Below are 12,691 nucleotides of genomic sequence, written 5' to 3'. Positions count from 1 at the left end.
TGGAGTTCATGTAAACTCTGTATCAACTAAATTTGGAGAATATAATAGGGACTTTTTAAAATGGGACTTTCTTCTACAGCCAGTGTAATAACAGAATAATATAAATTCAGACTTGATAAATTGTTCTCTATTTATAATATTGTGTGGAATCAGTGTGGAAAAGTTCTATAAATGATAAGAAAATCTGTGCCACTAAATTACAAGTTTTATTGGATTCCTAAAGTAAAGCTTCTTCAGTTAATTGAAAACTTGATGAACTGTGCTTTTTGACAAAAATTTGGTTTTCATGAGAAAATGTTTTTTATAGAACTCAAATAATTGAATCATGATGTTGGATTGTTTGGATATTCAAGAAAATAAATCTTGATGGGTATGAGCAAGAAGGTCAGCAATCTCATTCAAAAATATATTATTCCAGGCGCGTATGTGTTCCTTCATGGAGGCATGCCAAATCAAGGGACGTTCTCTCCCTTGCATTGCATCATGAGTATCAGTTGTAAAGGTGCTTTTAGAAATAGATTGCAAATGTAGTATATGCATGTACAAGATGTTCATAGATTAGTTTTATCAACAATGAAGCAGCGTAGTAGACAAAGAGCGAAGGCACCACTAATTCTGCATTGAAACTCAAAGCTCATACTAGAGAACATCAATGGCCTGAGAAATTATAACTGATCGCTTTCAAACATACTTGGTGTTTATGTATCAACAGTGGTATTTGAACGAACTGCTCAGAAAAGAGTGTGTTGCCCTTGCTGCATGGACATGAAGTCCTGTGCTGGCTAAGCTGATTCTTTATCAGGAAGCAAGGGCGTGCTGCTGTCTTCTAATCCTGCTGACATTTAAGAGCCAGCCTGCTGTGCCCTTCCTGAGTGTAGAGAAAAGGGAGAAGACGTTTTGCCACACCGCTTCCTCTGCCAAGGACATATGATTTGTGGCAACTCCCTTCTCTTAGCTTCTGTTAAGGGGTAGAATGGGGGGCTTTATTCCACACTGGGAGGAACCTACATACCTCACTCCAAACCTGTTCTGGATTTAAATAAAAAAAAAAAAAACTGTCAACAAAAACATGCTTTCATTTCATCAGCTTTTTATCACTACTTGTAGTGTATAGAAAGCTCAGAGGCAAAGAGAAATCCCAGTGCCTGTACCTACTGATTACACATCTCAGGGAAGGCTTAGCTGCACCATTGCTCTGCTCTGAACAGTAAGGCCACTCACAGTCTTTCAAGCTGTTTAAGGTCCTCTGTCCTTCTTAAATTTTCCATAGGCTATATTTTCCTGTTTGCTATTTGCAAGAGGCCTGAGAGCAGTCTTTTATCATACACATGCTACCTTCTTCTTACTGAACCTTGGGAGTTGTGAAGTTTTTAAATAAAGGGTGTTTTATCTGTACAACATAAGTAAGAATGGAGATTAAAGATCTGAAGCACAGTTTAAGCTGCATATTTTCTACACCTGACACTTTAGAATAGAGATACCAATATTAATATAAGTTAGGTCTGAGGCCCCAAAACCTTTGGGAAGACTTTTTAAAAAATATTTTTTCTTTTGCAAAGTGAAAAAGCAACAAAGTAAAGCTGTTGCTTTCTCTTTCTGGAGAAAAGAGCAGACAACAAGCACGGCTGGTATACTCCCTTCCTGCAGCAGTATCTACCTTCCCACAATATCTTACCTGTGTCTATGTTCCTTCCCTCCTTTACAGTCCTGCTCCCCTTTTTCTCATAAGATTCCTCACCTTCTCTCTTCCTTTCTTACTGCAAATTAAACATCCCCTGCTTTCTCCTTTCCTGATGCAATAGCACCCATTCCCTTTTACCTCCCTCCACCTAATGTATAACTGCTGAAATTGCCACTGTCCCAGGAAACCATGCATTTTGCCAGGCCAGCTGTAGTTAGATGTACACATTGTCTTACTAGAGGGTTTTCTGGGTGGGACACCATGCTGTTTCTCAGGCTGAGGCAGGTCAAACAGTGCTCAGTACCTCTAAGGTGCTGGGGAGACAAATACATTGCTCTAAAGGTCATGCATAGGCAACTTATATAGGCTTGTACGAGACTGAAGAGTATCTGATGTACAGATATATAAAGAGCTGAAAGGTGAGGTACCAACTCTTTTGTTCAAACAAGGGAAATGAGTAAGACGGGTGGAACTGAGAATGGATGGATATAGTCTTCTCTCAACTGAGGCATCAGAAACACAAATTGGGAGTAAGGTATGAGCTCTCAGAGCTGCCCACTGCCAAAGGACAACTGTTAACCTTAGAAATTTTTTTTGATCATTGGGCATCCTCACTCACTTTTGATTAAGGACAGCATGTTCAGTTTTGCAGAACATTTACCATCAACACACTCTTGCAATAAGTTTGCAAACAACTTACAAGCAAAGCAACCATACCAATTACCATGCGTGCTTTTCCACTTGCTGCATCCCATATTAGTAATAGAATGCCCAGAACATATTACTGTAATCTCTTAGAAATTAAATATTTTGGAGGTTTTAATGATGTATTTGAAGACTGAAGCCTGATACCAAGATCACATTGATGGACTTTAAAGAAGATAAAATGGATCAATTATTAACGTTCCTGAATATCTCTAGGGTTTTTTTTTGGAGAGCAAATGGGTATGTTTTCATTTTGCACCAGAGTCCTCTAACTTTTCAATGTAAAAATGTTAATTCAAATGAAAGTAGTACTGAACATGCACATTAAGAATTGCAGTAGTCCAGGCAAAAGAAGTTATATACATGCACACACACACAAACTAATGACTTTACTTTTTTTGCCTGTCAAATGTAAAGGTTTTGCATGATTTAAATAGTGGGTCTGCTGTGGCTGTAGGGACATTTCTCTCCATGCATTACTGCCTTTGCCACTCAGAGCAGAGACTCTTGGAAAACATACTTCTATAGAAATTTGCAGGCGGCTAAATCTCCTCCAGATTGTTTCTCTTCCTCAGATGTGCTGATTTTTCTGGACGTTCTGCAAAAGACATTACTAGGGATTGTGATGAAGACTGAGAATATGCTTCCTACCAATAAAAGAGAGTAAGTAGGTGTCCAGCTGGGTGTCTGGCTTCTTGAACTTCAGGCTGATTCTTTAACTTAATTTTACTGTGTGATTAAGTTCATTATGGGGGTTAGAGCCTTGCAGGACTCACATTTCAATCCAGCTAAACACAATTCATGAAACAGAAATCGTGCTAAAAATAACCTTGTTTTTATTTTTCTCCAGGAGGAGCAGAAATGGAATTATCTTACCCTCTGCTCCCATTCTTGCACAATGGAACGGTTGGTATGGAAACTCTTTTCTTCCAAAAAAAGAGCTGACCTGTCACTTACTGCACATTAAGGATTGTTTAGGACCTTTGTTCCGGTCATATCCAAATAATGTGATGCTGCTTCTTATTACAAACCTAAAGCCATTTGAAGGCTGGCTTGCTGATCATTAGATACTGCAATGAGCTCCATCGACCTGATTACGAGATACTGAACTTGTACCAGTCAGAAACATTTACTCAGCATTTTTGCAATGTTTTCAAACAATAATGAAAGAGATTTAAGGCAAGAGTTTACTTTCTTTTTTAAGGAGAAGGGAGAATAAAATATTTTTAGACAGCACCATTCAGACAAGACCTGAGTGCTTTCTAGCGATTTCCTCTGTGTGCAACCTGATGAATATTTTGGCCTAAAATACGCTATACAAAAATATATACCTCTTGACACCAAATAATCTAGTACATAATTTCTGTAAAACTGTTACTTTTTAAAAGAGCTATCATTTTGAAGGCAGATGGAATTGACAGTTGCCCACAGAAGTGCCTACTTGTGTCTGCCAGTGAGGTAGAGTCTAATATGTTGCTATGATATGACTAAATATATATAACCATAATGTGGCATGTCAGCTCAAAAAAACTTGAGACAGAGGCTTTTCAAATACTTCCTTGAATTAAGTTGCATCATCTGAATAAGCATATTGCTTCAAAAGGAGCCTGTGTTTACAATGTTACTCTCAAAATCCTGTTTATGAGCAAAGAGGAAGCACACCTACATATAAAGAAAGAATTGATTGTTAGTAGAAATGAAATCTTGGCAGTCTAATTAAAGAGTAATTATTAGTCTAGATGTAATTATTACAAAAAAACCAAGGAATAAAAATGCAATTAAAATTGTTATATACACTCTTAGTTTCTACCCCTTATCCTGGTGTTATGCTCATGATTCCTCTGCTCCTTTGGTCCTAAGGTTGCTAGTCCTTCACTGAAAATTTATGATGTTCTTGTTAGTGGTTTCTTCTCTCCCACTCTAGGATCCATTGGGATCATTTTAAACGTTTGCTAGCATGCTTTTACACCTTTGCTCTTTCTTCACTGGTCTGCAGCTGCATGTAACAGCTGAATTTACTGTATATGGTACCATTAATGTTTGTTAGATACTATGTGTTTGTTCTCTTTGTTAATTCTAAAACCAGTTTTGTCCAGCTCCAGGTTTACATTCCTATTAACTGACCACTGGGGAATTGGTTATAGTCATGGGGTTTCCAGTGCCAAGCCTGTGCCCCACCTCTTATCATCTTATCTCCAATTTGCTAGGTAAATAACTCACCAACTTAAGGCAATTTTTTACGTCAGGTAAGGTTGAAAAAATGCTCCACTGAAGTTCTTGATACTCAGTTACCATTTTTAACCCATTTTTTTCTAACTATCAAAAAAGTTGGCTAGGTTTGAAGTCATATCACTTTGAGCTGGTTTCTACTGCTCAGCAACATCAAGAATTTTTTTTTTTTACTACACAATGAAATAGGAAAAGGAAACAAACCTCAACTTTTCATTTTTAACACTTCTTTCTTTCTTTTTTTCCCCGTTGCATGAAAGAAAAATTCTAACAGTTGCAGAGTGAGAAGCAGTTTGGGCTTCTTTCTGGGAACATCTTGCTCAAGTCATTTTGGTTTGGCTTCTTTAATTTCTGGAATGGAATATACCCACTTATATGGGCGTAGATGTCTGCAGAACTACCTGTTCCTTTCGTTCACCTCCTCTTTTCTGCAACCATTTTAACATGGCTTAAATTTGAGATTTCCAGAGAACTGTGCCAATTACCAAAAATGACTCAAAAATGCACCTTAAAAACCATATTTCTGTTTAACCCTATTTTACAGTAATTTGCAGAATTTTCATCTTCTTTCTGGTTTTGACAATGCAAGACAATGATACAGAAAGAGCAAAGAACAGTATTAGGCAAAAAAAAAAAAAAGCAAGTCCTGTATTGTATCAAAACAACTGATGGTGTTTTGCTTGATATCTTCTTACATGAAAATATTAAATCAGACTTACCTATGACTAAGTAGGATCTTTTTTTTTTTCCAACAAGCAAGCAATTAAATACCAGGAAAGAGGAAGAGGATGAATAGGAAAGATAGGAAGGGAGGAGCTCCTGTTTTTCTGCATGTGTAGAGGTGATCTTTAGTTCCCCTTCCTTTTTAGTTTTATCAGTATGCTTTTCGAGTTAAAAGAGAGTAATACGGTTTATGTTATAAATCCTTAAGTTCCTTTTTAAAGTGCAATGCCATCCAAAGTTTACTGCTATTCTGAGATGTTTAACTTGTTCCTTATGGAAAAATATCTAAGGAGTGGCAATTTTGTTAATTATGAGAAGAGTCTGGTGATTTGCACAGAAACACTTATCTGAAGAGTGTTTTGGTTTGCTATCAAAACTCTAATCTCCTTAGCCTTAGAAAACCTTTAATCCCAACTCAGTTCTCAGCTCAGATAACCCATATAAATAATTTATTTTACAACTGGGTAATTTAATACCATAGTTATAAGTTGAAAATGGTCTTGCTCACTTGCAACCAGAAATTGGAGGTTAAAAGAGCAACCCAGAGAACCATGTATGCTGGTAGGTCTGCGGGTTTGATGCATCGTTTGCAATGCTCTGGTACTGTGTGCTACAAAGGGACAGATAGGAATGTGGATGGAGAAAAACAGCTATTAATTCAACTCTCTCTAGTCCCTTGGAAATTAAAAAAGTCCTTTCTCTTAAGACAGGTAGACAGCAGTCCATTGGAAGAGTTTGAGAGAAATACTGTCAGACAGTTCTGTTGAATACGGCATTTTCTTTCCATTCTGCAGGGATCATGGAGCGACAGGAGAATTCTGTTAGATCTCACACGAGAAATGTACTTGCAGATAACACCTATACTCCTTGCTAGGCAAAATTTTCATGCTACTTCCTTCAAAGTATACCAGTATAACATGCTTTTTTGAGAATCATCTAAAGCTTCTGAAGAAAAGGTTACCTTGTCTATGAGGGCAGTCAGAAAGATTAGAACCCAGTGGTAATGATGGTCTGGCTAATGGTCATTGCTCAGTGGTAAAGAGGGAGCCATGGGGTATCTAATCACGGGAGTGGCTACTGGGATCTTGAGTGAAGCAACATGAAGGTGACAGGTACAACCACCCTTCTACATTTTACCTGGATTTACAACCCATTACAGTCACAGTAAGTCTTTTTACTGACGTTAATACTCTTTGGAAAAGGCCCCTATATGCTTTTTATTTTAATATAGATCTTAGCTTTAGTACTTTAAAGGATTTTTCAATTGTGTCAAGGGAAATGACTTAGAAAGGGTTCTTCTTGTTATTGTTTTGTTTACACTCTTTGTTCTGAATATGATCTACAACAGTAAAACGCTCACTATCTTGCCCTTCTTTATAATGAAATTCAGTGAAAGATCAATTGATCCCATTAAAGTAATATACAGCAAGAATGAATTTCTTTCATAATGATTTTATAGCACTGATTGAATACATTGGATTAGATGTGATAACTCATGAGTATAGTTTTCTTAACTCCTGATTAAGAGTCATGTGGAAAGCATTCATGTAGCTAATGATAAACTAATCTATTAAGGAGGACAGAATGTTTATAGCTAATTTATCAGTGACCTGCAAGACAGTGTGAAAATAATTTATCAGTGATGTGCAATGTGCAATGCACAGGAAATGAACACAACTATTTTTAGATCTTATTAATTTGCTGTGATTATAACCATGTGACTCTTCAGTAACTACTGAAGGCATGTTTTATAATGTGACTGCATGTTGTTTTTACACTCTCTCCTCTCTGTATTTAATTATAGTACCATCATGTGAGTGTATCTGGAATTAGAACATTGTAGCTGTAGGACAGCAATAGCTTAATTGTTCAAGATCCGACGCAAACTAATTGTTGCTTGTGATGCGCTTTCGTTAGAAAAGATTGCATTCCCAGATTGAAGGAAGCAGGAAATAAATGTGAGGATGCTAAAAATAAATAATAATAATAAAAAAATCAGAAGCTTTCTAAATTAAGTTCTAGAACACTATTTAAAATCACTGATATGCTTCCCACTGCCCTTCTCACAACCTCCATTTGACTATATCAATAATAGTGTATATCTTATGATGACTTAAGACTTTCAATATTCAGGACAGACTTTGCTGACTATTGATTTTGGTCCTGAAAATGAACATACATTTAATTGTTTGGAATTATCTAACACACACGAAATTTAGTTCTTAAAATTACTGAAATCAGGAAAGTATCAGGAAAGCAATCAGTACAGAGCTAGCACAGAAATTTAAAATTTAGCAGGATCTAAAAGTGTTTCCAAAATATATAATTATTAAACAGCAATGAAAATAAATAATTGCTAAACAGCTAGAGATCTACATTTCGCATATCATAATAGAACTCAAAAATATTTACAAAACAATTTTTAGGGCAGGCATCATATTACACTACTGAACTTTTTGACACTTTAGGCAATACCTTCAGAAATAATAAAAATGGAAGCAAACAATTGCTGGGATTACAAAATATTTATACAGCATATTAAAAAAAAGCTTTCCCACCAAAAAGAGATGAAAATCTAACTGAATAAACAGCAATAACAATTTATAATGTTTGGAGGTAATAAAAGAAATCATTCATCACATATTGAAATGTAAATGTGGTTTTCTCTCGATAATTGTAACCTAGACACATGCCGAGTGCATTTTTCTGAACACCACTACTGAATGCCAGTCTTTTGAAGTTCTCTTAAAATTGATCTTTTCAGTCAAAGAATGCCACAACATTGAATGTTTGTTATCGGCCGGTTATTTTCACTGTCTGAAAAGTTAATTAAACTTGATTAAACAGACTAACTTTTGTAGTCTTATGATCAGCATACATGGCCAGGGATATATATATGTAAAGGCATATTACACAGACACACTTTCATTTCTACTGTTACCTAAAAATAGCTTGAAGTCCTCCCCTTCTTCACCAAAAGCTGTGTATGAGTTAGATGGAATGCAACACATATACATTAACTAAATTCCACTGAAGCACTACTCTGTCATTTGGCGAATACAATGATTAGATACTTTTACACGGAAACGTTTTGGAAGACCAAGACAGTGACTGTTTCCGGTGAGAGGGAGAGACTACTGACTATATGTCTAATACTGCTTTTCCACTTGATTGCTTAGGTCCTTCTGGGTGAAACTCCAAACAGAGTAGAAGATGAACCCTAAACCAAGAAATAGTAGTCGTACTGTAAACTGACAAGCCAGAATGGAATAATGGGAAGAAACAACACAAAACAGCGGTCATTTGAAGATATTGCATTAATTTCTTATTTTTGGTATGAAACATAAGAAACTAATGAAATATTATTTTCTTACTACTTAGAAAAGGGAAGGAGCTGAGTTTCATTTAATTTGTTATTATATCAAATAGAAAAGAAAGCAAAAGGAAGGGAGGCATGTGCAGAGACAAAGGAGCAGGACGGCAGAGGATGTGCAAGGGAGAAGGCAGAAAGATGGAAGGCAAGAGGACTCCTTATGCAGAAGCCTAACCGTCATCTCACGTAAAGCCCTTGCTGAAACTCCTCATGCAAACATTTGTGTGAGAATGCTTGACCAAACTAAAATTCAACATCAGTGGCCTCTCTCTGTTTCTCACCCTGATCTATTATTATTATTCTTTCTCGTCTGATGTCTCTAAAGGAATTCATTTGTCACTGAAAGCTCCTTAACTGTCTGCTAGTTCCTTCTCCATGCAGATGACCTCTTCAGTAATAGTTGTTCTTCAGGTGAATGTTGAGCCCAGTTATCTCAAATGTCAACTAATGCCTGATTTTCTACTCCAGATTCTGCTTCTCACAATTTTGAGTTCATTTCCTGTGTTTTCATTCTCTCAGCTATATTTGTCCTCAAGTTTTCCCTCCAATCACTATTTTCTGCAAGGTCAGGCTGACCCATTTAACTAAATATTAGGATTTCTATTTTTTAAATTGTCCTTTACTTTTTACTCTAGCATATTTGACTGGGAGAAAGTTTCTATTCATATAACTCACATCACTGGGGAGGTCTGGTCAGTATCTCTTGAAGATCCACACTGGAGCTGTTCATGAAGGACTGCAGCCCATGGGAAGGACCCACACTGGAGCAAGAGAAAACTATGAGGAGGAAGGAGTGGCAGAGAGGAACTGTTATGGACTGACCACAACCCCCATTCCCCACCCCCCTGCACCACTTGGAGGTGAGGGGAGGCAGAGGAGTTGGGAACAAAAGAGTGAAATTGAGTCTAGGAAGAAGAGCGGGTGGGGAGGGTATTTTAGTTTTTATCTTTGTTTCTCACTATCCAAATCTATTTTAATGGGCAATAAATTAAATTAATTTTCCCAAGGTCAAGTCTGTTTTGCCTGTGATGGTAATTGGTAAGCGACCTTCCTGTCTTCACCTTGACCCATGGGCTTTTCTGTCTTTTTTTCTCCCTCTATTCTTTTGAGGAGGGGGAGTAAAAGAGTGGCTGGGTAGGTGTCTGGCAGCTGGCCAAGGTCCATCCATCACACATGCATAACCTCTGTAATCTTCCAGATATGTTGGCTGCCTGACATTAACTTGGTTGAAAATGATGCACAAGTTGCTGTTGCAATGGAGGCACAGACTGATTCAATTGCTGAGCACTTTATAGGTGGAAAGACAGTCTAGTGCATGGACTGAATTTTGAGTCCAACTCTGACATTGAGTCTTCCCTGTCTTAGTCAAGTCATTTGCCTTCAACAAAATTACCAGCTTTTAGAGCTTCCACTGTGCTTTGTGAAGTTTAATTATATGCTGCTTGCAATGCTTTGCTATGTAAGAATGAAAATCCGTCACAGAATTCCCCTGACATTGGTTAAATTTGCAATGACCAACAGACCTCCACTGCTGTAACAGTGGGAGGACCCTGGATCTCTCACAGTTGTCAGATAGGCATTTTTCACTTACAAGCCTAGCTGAATAAAACACTACTCTTAAATTCTATTAATTTTTTTTTTCTGCATCAGAAAATTGTAAAAATTGTCCTTAGAGATGCATGACTTACAGAAGTTTTTGTATCCCTTTCCTCTTATTGATTTGGATTTCTGACCAAATACAGCAAAGGCAGTGGAAGAGCTCCTGTCAGCTGGAAGGAACCTAGGATCAAGACCTTATTGAGGGATTTGGATATCGCAAGCATATGAACTCTTGAGTGGGCATTGTTAATTATACATCGAAGTCACTTGAAATTAGTTTCAATATAGACTCATTTGCCAGCTAGAACCTCATGATCTTGCAAAATGTGAGCACTTGTCCTTTGAGATGAAGGGAAAGGCAGGAAAAGTCTAGGTGCCAAACATGCAGGTTACATATGACAAACCCTTATGTGAAATCTTATTTTAAAACCTGCAATGTTCATCACACTGCTTGAAAAGAACTTTTTTTGTTGCTCTCCTCTGAGGAATAGTTTTCCACATAGTTCAGCTACAAGGTCTTATGATTAACTTTAAGTACTATACAACTTGCAACAGGACTAGCATTCATATAACTAAATTTAGCTATAGTGCTGCTGTTGGTTGCTGATAAGCTAAAATTACATCCTTTTGATTTGTTTGCCATTTAAAAAATATTTTAGAGGATTATTAAGTTCATAATCAGAATTATCACTATGTCTCCATACTGGATTTAGGTCTTGTGGCTGAAGTGTGATTTCATACTTGACTATCTTTGTTTTCACAGACAATACACTTCATAAATTTAACTCCTAATGAAGTGACTTTAAAAAGAGTGATAAAACACATTCAGTTTTTTAAAATAGTTAAGACTTTTCAACATATTCTGTCAGAATAGTGGAAAAATAAGATAGACTATAATTAAATGTCCAGTATTCCCAACCCCATGGAGAACAGTAATAATAGTTCCTGTAATATTTTTCTGGATGGCTACTTATTTTATCGGTATAAATCAATAACGTCTTCAACAGACATATGCAAAGAGTTTTCTTGGGCAGAGAACTTCTGGAGTGTAAAACCTGTTTTTCACGTCTCAGACAATCTGCCAATGATGGACTCATGTTCTATTCTTACTCTCCCACTCCTACCCCTTTAAGACATTTTTATAAATGTAACTCTCTAATAAATCATACACGTTTCCATTATCATTACTGAGCTAAAAGGAGTTAGCAGCAGATGTTCTAGAGGTCAGCTATTTGGCTTTGCTTTTGTGACCCATTGGTTTGCTGCCTTTCTGAGACAGACTACACCACAGGGACAAGTGAAGGACCTGTGAATTCCTTAAGATTACTGGACGGATGTTGCAGTCCACTATGGAATCTCTGGGATGCTGAGGTATTGTCCACAACTTTTTTTTATCTCAATGAACAACCCCAGTTTGAGGAGCCTTTAAAGTGGAAAAACCAAGGAAGATAAGGCATCTTAAATTCCTGTTTTCCTGCCATGTGGTATGCAAAAGAGGGATGGCAAAATTAAGAGGTTATGGCCACAGTGATCCCTAGCAATACACTCTTGTCTAAAGGCTCCTCTTCAGCCTTGATTTAAACAAAGGCACGCTAATATTCTAACATAGCAAAAGATGAAATGACTGCATAATTTTTGCAGAACATGACGGAGAAGAGTAAGGCCTGTTTGCATGATACACTTCCAGGCTAAGCTTTCACAGCCAGATAGGATTTACTCAGAGCAGGCACATGCTACCCTTCAACCTGGTGTAATAGAACCTGTATTAGCTCTCTTTTGGGGTGGAAGAATGGATTATGTCCTTATTTAAGTTATTTCTAAAACCATCTGTGATTCTACTCAGCTTTGTTTTGCAAGATTGTGAAACGACTTTTCAGTTTTAGGGCTTCTCAAGGGCTTCTATGTCATAGTTGCCTGATCTCTTTATCAGTTCAGATCCTATTCTTAAAATTGTTAATAAAGCAGATCAAGACTACTCTGTTTACAAATGCCAACCTGCCTACCAACCAAAACATTGTGTTCTAAAATAAGGAGGCATCTTTAACACCCATTCTTTTATTTTTTTCCCTCTCACAAAACATTTATCATTCTAAACCTTCCAGAGTTCTGAACAGGTCTAAATTAAGAAGATGATTTATTTGATATATTTACACTACTAATGGTCCCTGGTTATAAGTAGGTGGTAGATTAAGCTACCACCAATGAAAGTTCTAGACTGAACTAGAGCAAATAAATTACTTCAAGTGAACAAATAAATTTAGATTTAGCATTTGTTGTCTCTGGAAAATAAAAAAGATTAGCTATTAGTCATAGCTAATGTGGAGTTTCTCAAGCTATTCCAGAGGATAGAACTGTCTAGGCCAAGAATCATTTGACAATAC

The sequence above is a fragment of the Calonectris borealis genome, chromosome 1 (assembly GCF_964195595.1).
Source record: "Calonectris borealis chromosome 1, bCalBor7.hap1.2, whole genome shotgun sequence".
Lineage (NCBI taxonomy): Eukaryota > Metazoa > Chordata > Aves > Procellariiformes > Procellariidae > Calonectris > Calonectris borealis.
The sequence above is the reverse complement of the archived record's forward strand: the minus strand, read 5'-3'. Positions refer to the sequence as shown.